Genomic DNA, 10,446 nt, shown 5'->3' with positions numbered 1-10,446 from the left:
TATACCTAAGAGAAATGCTTTGTGCCTTTTCTTCCAGTCAATCTGCCAATGCTTGTCTTCGCAGGCAGGGTAAGTCCCTAACTCACTGAGGGTTTGAGACCCATCGGCCACCCTCACTTGGTTTAGCTGGCCAGTCGAAGCCATTCGGGGTGTGGCTGCTGTCGCATGCTGCAAGCTTCTAGGAGCTGCAGGTGAGAGCTGAGTGCAGGGAGAGGGGACCAAAGGTGGACAAAACTCCTGACGGAGCATGAAATGTCCCCTACCAAAAGTACTAAAGGTAAAGGGACCCCTGACCTTTAGGTCCAGTCGTGGCCGACTCGGGTTGCAGCGCTCATCTTGCTCTATAGGCCGAGGGAGCCGGCGTACAGCTTCTGGAGTATAGCCAGCATGACTAAGCTGCTTCTGGCGAACCAGAGCAGCGCACGGAAATGCTGTTTACCTTCCTGCCGGAGTGGTACCTATTTATCTACTTGCACTTTGACGTGCTTTTGAACTGCTAGGTTGGCAGCAGCAGGGACCAAGCAGCAGGAGCTCACCCCATTGCAGGGATTTGAACTGCCGACCTTCTGATCGGCAAATCCTAGGCTCTGTGGTTTAACCCACAGCGCCACCCACGTCCCCACCAAAAGTACTAACCCTCCTCTAATACCATGTTGTAAACAAAATCTGCCCTTTTCCCCTTATGGGGTATCCAAGAGCCGGCATAGAGTCCTTACATGAGTTCCCTATTGGTAGGAGAGGCCAACCAGAGAATACTGAGAAGCAAAGCAGCTAGTAAGCCTTATCCTTATTGATCTGTTGGAACAGGATGCTCCCCTCACATGCAGGAAAGGAGGAGGACCCAGAACCAAGGTGTGCCTGCCCTTATATTGACATTTTAAATTCCCTGCCCTGGAGCTCAAGACCACCCCTCCATACACCATACATACATCACAGAAGGGGTGTAACCCAAGACCACCACCCCCACAAACATCATACCTACATCACAGAAAAGGTGGTCTAAAACAGAAATTGAAATGTTGTTGTTTTTCCTGTCTGCCAGGTTATCTGATAATGCCTTATCTGATTGCCTTTCTTGGTAGTCTGTAGCCCTTTGAAATGGTGATTACTCAAATCCTGAGACAATGGGAAGGCTCCCTGACTCTCTCCTTCCTTGCAGAGAAAACATTTGGTCAGTTTGGGAGTCAAAATGGTTTCAGGTCGGTCTTCCTGTGCTGATCTATGTATGTGCTTGGTTGGTACATTTATGAACATTTATTATGAACATTTATTATATAGTAAAGGTAAAGGGACCCCTGACCATTAGGTCCAGTCGTGGCCGACTCAGGGGTTGCGGCGCTCATCTCGCTTTATTGGCCGAGGGAGCCGGCGTACAGTTTCCGGGTCATGTGGCCAGCATGACTAAGCCGCTTCTGACGAACCAGAGCAGTGCACGGAAACGTCGTTTACCTTCCCACCGGAGTGGTACCTATTTATCTGCTTGCACTTTGACGTGCTTTCGAACTGCTAGGTTGGCAGGAGCAGGGACCGAGCAACGGGAGCTCACACCATCGCGGGGATTCGAACCACCAACCTTTTGATCGGCAAGTCCTAGGCTCAGTGGTTTAACCCACAGCGCCACCCGTGTCCCTATTTATTTTAAGACCTTAAAATTCTTATCTTAAAATTCTTATACACCCCATAGTTGTGTACACATTCACATGCTGTTCTCCACCCGTGTTCTCGGTCCAGGCAAGGAGGAGGCATTATCAGGCAGGCAAAACTACTCAGGGCATGGCCTGGAGAGGATTCCAAGGGCCACATACAAAGGTCAGGAGAGCCATATGTCTCTGAGGTTGCAGCTGGATAGTTAGCAATTTTTTCTGTATGCCATGAGTACTTTTAGTTGGCTCGATACTGAGGCAAAATCAAAGTCCTGGGTTGGCTGGCATTTTTCTCCAGGGCCTCCCTGACCGGCTCAGCTGAGGTCTTCTCACCCCACAGCTTGAGCTCTTTGAGTCTGGCATGAAACGCCATGAATCGGACACAGCGGCGAGTCCTGGAAAACGTATAGATATCCTTGGCTTTCGCTTGAGTGAAGGCTTTAAGTCGATGGAGAAAGAGGAAGTTAATATTTGCCAAGGGTATCTTTGCACAACTGGGACGCCTGCCATTGTTCCTGCGAGGATGGCCATACAAAGCTCCAAAGGGTAAACAGCCAATTAAGGAGCACTAAGTAGTTCTTTGAGGGCATATCTTGTGCTAATTCATGTCACAATGAGTCCTGGTTGCTCAAGCTTATGGTCAAGTGCCTGAGGAAGAAGTCTCAAGGACCCATGAAGGGCGTAGCCTGAGCAAGGACAAATAGCCACCAGGATAAATTCCCACAGGCCTTTTTTTTAATTCGAAAATACCACTTTCTTCAAATGGGGAATTAGAATAAATGGCTTCAGAAATGGACCGAAACCTGAAAAACACGAAGGTGGTTTTAACATGCTCAGGACAACCCCAAGGTTTGCAGAAATATGAAAAAATCTCTTTTCTTTTAAAGCCTAGGGCAGAAAAACTCCCCCAAACAGCCCAAGGAGAAGAACAGTCTTTACCAAAGGTGTCATGGGCTTTGTTTTTTAATAGTTTTCACAATATTATAAACAAACAAACAAACAAACAAACATAAATCATAGCCTTATTGAAAATCACACTTATTAACAATTCTTATGAAATTTAACTTAAACATTAACATCCTTAAATAATAATAATAATAATAATGATAATAATGATAATAATAATAATAATAATAATAATAATAATAATAATAATAATAATATCTTTATTGTCATTGCCCCCTCTCAGGGACAACGAAATTACTTGGCTGCTCCATCCACCCAGATAGGGCACTCCACTTAAAATCAGAACAACTATAAAAACTCTAATTAAAACAATATAATATAATACAGCAAGGAAGATTAGATGACTTCAAAGTCCAGGTTTCCCATTCAGGGTCGAGATCGCTCTGGAGAAGAAGCTGTTCTTGAGACGGCTCGTTCTTGTCATCATCGTCCTGTATCTCCGTCCCGACGGCAGGAGCTCGAAGAGACAGTGACCAGGATGCGATGGATCTTTTACTATGTCCAGTGCCTTCCTATGGCACCTTGTGGCATAAATCTGCTCTAAGGTGGAGAGTGGGCAGCCAACAATGCTCTCTGCTGCCTTAACAACTCTGCACAACCCCATCCTGTCCTGGGTAGTACAGCTTCCGTACCACACACATAAGCCATAAGTGAGCACGCTCTCAATGGCACAGTGATAGAAGGCAAGCAGCAGTTTCTGCGGAAGATGGTTTTTCCTTAGGATTCTTAAAACACTTCACTTTATGGAATTAAGCATATTAATTCATCACTTAACATAAATAAAATCCTAAGCCAATTAAGTATCTGCAAGCTAGTTTCAATTAATTTAACTTAACAAATTAAACTAGATAATCATTAAATTTATTCCACTCCTTCTGATACTCTTCCTCCTTCTGGTCACGGACTCTTCCGGTTAGGTCAGCTAGCTCCGAAAAATCCATCATCTTCATCTGCCATTCTTCTATTGTTGGTAATTCTTGGGTTTTCCACTTTTTAGCTAACAAAATACGAGCAGCAGTTGTGGCATACAAAAATAATTTAACATCTTTCTTGGGCAATTCCAAACCTGTTATTCCAAGAAGAAAGGCCTCTGGTTTCTTTATAAATGTATATTTCAACATTTTTTTTCAATTCATTATAAATTTTTTCCCAGAAGTCTTTCAAAGGTGTAATGGGCTTTGAAGACACTCGAACTCAGGACGAAAGGGAGAAATGTGCTAGGAGGAGGGCATGCTTGGCAAATCCACACCGTGATCAACTTCCGCCTGGAAACTAATGTCCCTATTGTGACTGGGAGCGGCCGCCGAGACCATATAACACCGGTCTTGAAAGACCTACATTGGCTCCCAGTACGTTTCCGAGCACAATTCAAAGTGTTGGTGCTGACCTTTAAAGCCCGAAACGGCCTTGGTCCAGTATATCTGAAGGAGCGTCTCCTCCCCCATCATTCTGCCCGGACACTGAGGTCCAGCTCCGAGGGCCTTCTGGCGGTTCCCTCACTGCGAGAGGCCAAGTTGCAGGGAACCAGGCAGAGGGCCTTCTCGGTGGTGGCGCCCGCCCTGTGGAACGCCCTCCCATCGGATGTCAAGGCGATGGACAACTACCTGACATTCAGAAGACATCTGAAGGCAGCCCTGTTCAGGGAAGTTTTTAATATGTGACATTTTAGTGTATTTTTTATCTCTGTTGGAAGCCGCCCAGAGTGGCTGGGGAAACCCAGCCAGATGGGCGGGGTACAAATAATAAATTATTATTATTATTATTATTATTATTATTAAGGACGTGTGGATCCAGAATTGGCCTCCACAATCACTTACAGACTCCCTGTTAAGACTGTGTTTATGGAAGGCAAGCTTACTCAGCTATGAGTGATCACCAAAGAAGACATATGGTGGAATCAGATTCTGCCATGGCCTCCCTAAAAGTCACCAAAACGCCTCCTCATTTTGTTGGGGACTTTCAAAAGTATGTGTGTTTGCATGTGCACGTCCTCCAACTTTTCTCTGTTGATAATAGGGCCGTCCTACATACTCACCCATATTTCTCCAATGAAAATAGGGACGTCCTAAGGAAAAGTGGGACATTCTGGGGTCAAATCAGAAACTGATACAACTTCTGTAAAACTGGGACTGTCCCTGGAAAATAGGATCTGCATGTGTGAATATATGACATTGTTCTAGACTGGTCACATCTAGATGACTAGCTGTGATGGCCTGGGATTCGGACTCGGATGCTTAACCTGAGGGATCCCAGCCTGTACAGGATTCCTCGCCTCCAGAACCAGCTGAGCCGGGGCTGGGGCATGAGCCTGAAGGGTCCTCACCTGTGCTGGATCCTCAGGTGCAGGCATCAGCTGAGCCTGCTCAGGCTCCTGAGGTGATGGAGGACCCATTGCCTGCAGGTGCTCCACTCTCAGCCCCGTCAGAGGAAGCTGAAGTCCGGTAACCCTCCAGCCTCTCCTGAGCTGCAGAGGCTCAGGGCAGAGAGGCGGAGGGAACTAAGTTCCTGCAGGAGGAGTGCTCGCCTCCAGGCCAGGAGAGGTGAGTCACCAGAGGATTGGGGCCACCCTATCTGCCTCAGGGCAGATAAAAGCCGGCCAGCCCCAGTCCCAAGTTGTGGGAGCAACTTTGTTGGTTGCTAGTTCCTGCCTGAAACCTGTCCTGCTTTCCTGCCAGAGCTCCTGGCCCGCCCTGGCTCCCTGCCTGTTCCTGACTTCACCTGACTCCCTGCCCTGCAGCCAGCTTCAGCTACTACGGACTGCCTCCGCGTTGCACCTTTGACCACGGTCCGGACTTGGACCCCGCCTTTTGGGTAACCCCCAGTACCAGCACACTAACTCTAAGCCAGCCATCATATACTTGTGCATATAAACGGCCTCGGCCCAGTATACCTGAAGAAGCGTCTCCACCCCCATCGTTCAGCCCGGACACTGAGATCCAGTGCTGAGGGCCTTCTGGCGGTTCCCTTATTGTGAGAAGTGAGGTTACAGGGAACCAGACAGAGGGCCTTCTCGGTAGTGGCGCCCACACTGTGGAACACCCTCCCTTCAGATGTGAAGGAAATAAGCAGCTATCCTATCTTTAAAAGACATCTGAAGGCAGCCCTGTTCAGGGGAATTTTTAATATTTAATGCTGTACTGTTTTTAACATTTTATTGGGAGCCGCCCAGAGTGGCTGGGGAAACTCAGCCAGATGGGCAGGGTATAAATAATAAATTATTATTATTATTATTATTATTATTATTATTATTATTATTATTTTATTTATTATGCTGCTCTTGAGGGGAAGAAAAAGTTGCTGTGAATTGAGAACAAACCTGCATCACTTCCTGCCTTTTGGGGTATCTCTGGGCCAACCATAGGAAAATATACCGTATTTTTTGCACCATAACACTCACTTTTTCCCTCCTAAAAAGTAAGGGGAAATGTCTGTGCGTGTTATGGAGGGAATGCCTACGGGTGGCATGCCTACGGATTTTCCTCCTCTAAAAACTACGTGCGTGTTATGGTTGGGTGCGTGTTGTAGAGCGAAAAATACGGTAATAGCTGGATTTCTCTGTCTTGTAGGCCAGCATCTCCCAATATATCATATTATCCTCCACATCATGGGGTGGGAAGCAGAATCCTGATTTATTAGGTGTTTGTGCTACTCTTCTGGATAAGCAGAAATGACTGCACACCTGGAACATGACCTGACTTTCCTCATCTGCCTGGGCCAGGTGTAGGAAAATAATATCGCTGGTTTTCATTTGCTCATCGGAAAATAAATACATGAAGTGATATATTAGCTGCGTGTGTCACTTACGGTAGGCAGAAATTTGAATAACGCCAGTGATGATGCTCCTGCAGTCTCTGGGCCTGGCATGGGAGTGCATTGGCACAGTTAAATCTAGTGTGCAAGCTGCGCTTGCGCCTTGAGGCGTCTAAATTTGCCACAGTGACATGTACGCCTTAGATACAACCCTTTTGGATTACTATAAGGCGCTCTGCGTGGGGCTGCCTTTGAAAAGTGCTCAAGAACTTCGACTGGCTCAAAGAACTGCAGCCAGATTGATGACCGGGGTTGGTTATAATGAGCATACAACTCCCTGCTGAAGCAGCTCCGCTGCCCTGTAAAACCCAAAATGGCTTAGGTCCAAGATACCTGAAAGACCGTATTCCCTCAGACAAACCTCCCCGGGTTGTGAGATCTTCAGCAGAGGCCCTTCTCTCACTCCTGCCCCCCTCACAGGCATGCTTTGTTGGGACGCAATAGAGGGCCTTCTCAGTGGTGGCTCCCAGACTTTGGAACTCCCACCCTGGAGAAGCCAGACTGGCTCCCACCCTGTCCTTCCTCCGGCAGGCGAAGACCACCTTGTTCTAACAGGCTTTTGGGAACTGACTGCTTTTAATGGAAGGGCTGGTGCTGTGCTGTTTTTGTTGTAATTATTGGTATGTTCCAGACCAGGCATAGGCAAACTCAGCTCTCCAGATGTTTTGGGACTACAAATCCCATCATCCATGACCACTGATCCTGTTAGCTAGGGATGATGGGAGTTGTAGTCCCAAAACATCTGGAGGGCCGAGTTTGCCTATGCCTATTCCAGACAGATTTTATATCTGTGCATAGTTCTAATTCCATTAAAGCTAAATTGTTGTTGTTTTTCCTAGGTTTTTAACCATTCTTGTTTTTTTCCTGTAAGGTGCCTTGAGTCCCACCAGGGAAAAAGTCGGGGTATAAGTAAATAAAAATGATAGGAAAACAGCAGGCTTTCTCAGGACTCATCTACACTAGTAAAGAAACGATGATTTGGATGCACTATAAACATGCAACAACACCAGATGGCGCCAGAGAGCAGGAAATTTTTATACACATTTTTCCATAGGGGTTTTTTATTTTGTTATAACGATATAATTTCTGACTTATTCATAGTGTTTTTCCCCTATGTGTAGATCCACCCTCAGAGGCCCTACAAGTCATCATCCCCCCAACCTGTAAATGATTTTGTTCTCCATCTCAGGGGCATGGGTCAGGGGGGAGACCTCTTGTTGGTTTCATATGTACGTGCAGAAATTAGTGTGGATTCATACCAAAAGGTAGAGGTTAGGTTATGTTTATCGCAAGGGTGGGGAGCCTGCGGCCCTCAATATGTTGTTAGACCTCCCCCGAGCTCTTATTAGCCCCAGCTAGCATGCCAATAATTAGGTTTATTTTTAATAATGTGAATTTATTGTTCTGCTAAAAAGCCATAACAAACCCGTAGCAACAGTACCTATAAAACAATACAGTTCATACATCCACAATATGAGCCAACATCCATGATGTAAGAGTGACGTTACCCGAGACACCAACAAACTCACATCCAACTTGATTTCAAATTAAATCTCTTGAATCATCACAACAATTTATAGTGATTTTTTCTAACTGCTTTTATTCTGACTTCTTTTCTCTTTTCTGCAGCCAGAGCATAGAAATCTCTGTGTTACAAAGCTATTATTGTCACTCAAAAGAAACTGGACCATTTCTGCCGGGGTGCCCTGGTTTATTGAATTGATGTATTGCTTCTTGAAACAACTGCTGTCGTTTAGTCGTGTCCGACTCTTCATGACCCCATGGACCAGAGCACGCCAGGCACTCCTGTCTTCCATTGCCTCCCGCAGTTTGGTCAAACTCATGCTGGTAGCTTTGAGAAGACTGTCCAACCATCTCATCCTCTGTTGTCCCCTTCCTCTTGTGCCCTCAATCTTTCTCAACATCAGGGTCTTTTCCAAGGAGTCTTCTCTTCTCATGAGGTGGCCAAAATATTGGAGCCTCAGCTTCAGGATCTGTCCTTCCAGTGAGGACTGAGGGCTGGTTTCCTTAAGAATGGAGAGGTTTGGTCTTCTTGCAGGAATTTCATCAACATGGAGCTGCTACAGACAAGGTAGTCTTTGATCCCCAGGACAAGTCAAAGGCACACACAGAATCATAAAATGATAGAATTGAGAGACAGGCAGATGCCAACAAGGAAAGAAGAAATCATATAATTTCCACGTGCTGTGAATAAAACTAAATCTTACCCCCTCAATTTTCAGTCCAGTTTGAGATGTATAGGATGGTTGTTGTTTTTTAACCCATTACTTGTTTAAGAGCTTATGGAGAATTTTTTTCCCCCTGTGGCAAATGTTTCTTTAAAAATGTGTGTATGTGTGTGCTTGTATATATCAAGGGGAAGGGACTCCCCAAGAAAGTTATCTATAGATCAAAATCAGTTCAAACCCTGATAATGTATCAGCAAATAATACATCTGTCATTCAGAATATCAGAAGGATTCTTGATGCGAAGAAACAATGCAGTATTTTTATGGCTGTGGAAAGCAAAAATGAGGTTTACGCCAAAGCTGATCTCTCTCTCTCTATTTCACGAAGGGCGCTGTGATAATGACATAGCATATCACAATTTATTACAGCAGGATCCTTCCCCTCCAACCCCCGGTAATTACATAGGTTTTCCAGAAAGAAAAAGAAAAATATGGGATCGGTTTTCTGAGCATAATACTATATTATTATGGATCTTTGTTAACATCTTTAATCTTGACTCAGCTAAGAGGTGAGATGAGTATCTCGAACAATGTAATATGGTCGGAGTACTTCTGTGGTTGAGTAACAAATCCTGACCTTTAACCCTAGGGCAGCCATGACACTCCAGGTGTTGCTGCGCTCCAGCCACAGCCAATGGTCAGAGACGATGGGAACTGTAAGAACCTTTGGAGGTTTTCAGGTTCCTTCTCAGAGAAAATACCTTGTTTCAACCCCCCAGATTTGGGATAAGAAAGGATTAATTTCTAGGGTTCCACCATTAGCTTTACTTCTGTATAGTAGAATCTTCCAATTGGTTGGCATACTCAACAAATTTGAGCTATGCAAACAGATATGTGATATGCCTCTTCCAAAGATATGGCATTTAAATAGCAGCTTATCTAGATGCTAATCGGCTAATGCAAAATATAGATCATTTTTTTCTGATAAAGCAGTAAATGGTAAATGGTAAATTCTAATAAGTCAGTTGGCTAAATCTGACATACTGCTAAAATTTTGTAGTAATACTCTCTGTCGCTTGGTCACGTTGTCTCTGTCTGGCTGGCCTGCTAAAAAAACAAGAAGACTGTTTTCTGTGGCTTGATTGATGACAATTCTTAGAACGTGATAAGATCCAGAGAAATTTATTCAGTGTGTGAGTCAGCTCACACATACACTCTGCCCTTTCCCCACCCCCATAAATGGGATGTGGTAAGTCCCATTTATATTGCACCTCAGTCTTGTTGCTAAAGAACCATTTCTGTGCTGCTTTTTACTGTTTTTGTTCTATGTTAAGAGTTTGTGGGTGCCAGACCTCTCTAATTCTTGGATCCAGCAAGTGTTGACATATAAACCAAGCTAGCTTCCTGTTGAGATGGTCACCTGGATGATGGGCCATTAAAAGAACAAAGGGCGTGGGAATGTTATGGGAGGCAGGAGAGGATATATTGTTTAATGATATCCTTCCTAACTTGTGTTAGCAAGTTCTATGTCTTAGAGTTTAAAGATTCCCTTTAAACACACAGTGGTTTGCTTGTTGGAGGTTTGTCTGAACCTCTCTATTTAAGATTCCCTTCTTGTCCCTCTTAAAAAGAATATACACAACAATCTTATTAAAGTGAATATAAAAGTAGTTTACTCACATTCATTCAGTTCACAGTTAGATCCCTGAAGGCAGACTTAGGTTACAAAAGTATATACACATGTGGAACTATCCCATAAGGGAGTTAGTTCCTAAGTGACTGCGAACAAGCAGTCACTTCTCCTCTCACATAGAAAAACAAAATGGAGAAGAGCCGAAA

The 10,446-nt window shown here is 44.8% G+C and overlaps 1 long non-coding RNA gene across 1 annotated transcript in view; it reads left to right on the top strand.

Annotated features, from left to right (window-relative positions):
- LOC310826591 overlaps window positions 1-8,180 on the top strand; it is a 39,812-nt gene extending 31,632 nt beyond the window's left edge. Inside the window, exon 3 of the long non-coding RNA XR_014555867.1 lies at window positions 8,053-8,180. This is a non-coding gene — a long non-coding RNA (uncharacterized lncRNA). The remainder of the gene's footprint in view (window positions 1-8,052) is intronic.
- The last annotated feature ends 2,266 nt before the right edge of the window (window positions 8,181-10,446 follow it).

The sequence above is a fragment of the Podarcis gaigeae genome, assembly GCF_964106915.1.
Source record: "Podarcis gaigeae genome assembly, chromosome: 10".
NCBI lineage: Eukaryota > Metazoa > Chordata > Lepidosauria > Squamata > Lacertidae > Podarcis > Podarcis gaigeae.
The sequence above is the reverse complement of the archived record's forward strand: the minus strand, read 5'-3'. Positions and strand labels throughout refer to the sequence as shown.